We start from the raw sequence: 1,299 nt of genomic DNA on the forward strand, positions 1-1,299 counted from the left end.
CTCGTGCACTCTCTTGTAAAATAAAAATAAATAAATAAGTGAAAGTTAAATAAAATGAGTCTTTAAAAATATGTAATTATGATGACATGATATATAATCATGGCTTCTCAGAATTTTGCTTGTACTAGAAATCTACCTTTGAAAAGGCATAAAACAGGTAAAATCTTCACATTCATTTTTTTTCCCCCAGGGTAAAAGGGAAAATGTGGTGGGTTATTGAAAAAATTAAAATTTCTGCTCTCTATCAGATTCTAATTTAGAACATCTTAGCTCTTTTCACATATAGGAATTTCTGTTTCTGAACAATAGTGTATCCCATAACATTTACTCCATAGTTTTCAAATTAATATATAAATATAGTGGTTCTATTATGGCAACCTTTCATACTCTCAAAGTAGAGAAATTACAATGGCTCCTATCACCTGTCTCATTAAATCCTAAACATTTGTTTGCTTCTTATCTTATCTCCCCCTCTGTTCCCATAAAACCTTCTGCATTGCTCCATACACAGAGCTTAGTATTTTCCTATTAGCTTGCCTGTCAGGCTCAGTAAACTGAAGATCATTAAAGTCAGAATTTCTCTTAATTACCATTGTATCTCCAACACCAATACTGAGCTTAGCACATCATAGCACTTAAAAAATAATTGAAGGGGACCAGCAGATGGTGTATTGGTTACATCTCTGGATTCTCACATGACCAGCTGTGGTTCAAGACCTGAACCCAGTGGCTTGAAACTCATGCTAGATGCATGTACGTGTTTGCCCAAAGAAGGAATTATGGCATGGCCATACCCTGGGGGGTGGGGGAGGAGATTACTTGCTTTGTCTCTCCAGTGAGTGCACACACCCTATAGGAAAAATCTCTCTGAAATAATAATTATAATAATTGAGGTGGGACCAGCAGATGGCATAGTGATTCCATCACTGGACTCCCACATGGCCAACCATAGTTCAAGTCCTGGACCTTGATGCTTGAAAATCACACCAGGCATGTGTGTGTGCATTCTTGAGATCCCAGGAGGAAAATGGAGGAGAAGGAATTGCATGTGACCATATTCCCTGTGGGAAGTGATTTCTTACTTTCTCTCTCACTGTCTCTGTCTCTCTCTCCAGTGAGCACACACACCATAAGACAAAAACTTTTTTAAAAAAATTAATAAAATAATTGAGGAATGAATGGATGAAACTCATATCCAGGCATCTTCCTCAACAATATTTCAATTTTTTTCCAAGACAAGATTTTCACTTCAGTGACTTCTCCTAGTTTCACAATGTTCTACATATATCCTGCTAACTC

Source organism: Tupaia chinensis, unplaced genomic scaffold, assembly GCF_000334495.1.
Source record: "Tupaia chinensis unplaced genomic scaffold, TupChi_1.0 Scaffold144426_1, whole genome shotgun sequence".
Taxonomy (NCBI): Eukaryota; Metazoa; Chordata; class Mammalia; order Scandentia; family Tupaiidae; genus Tupaia; species Tupaia belangeri.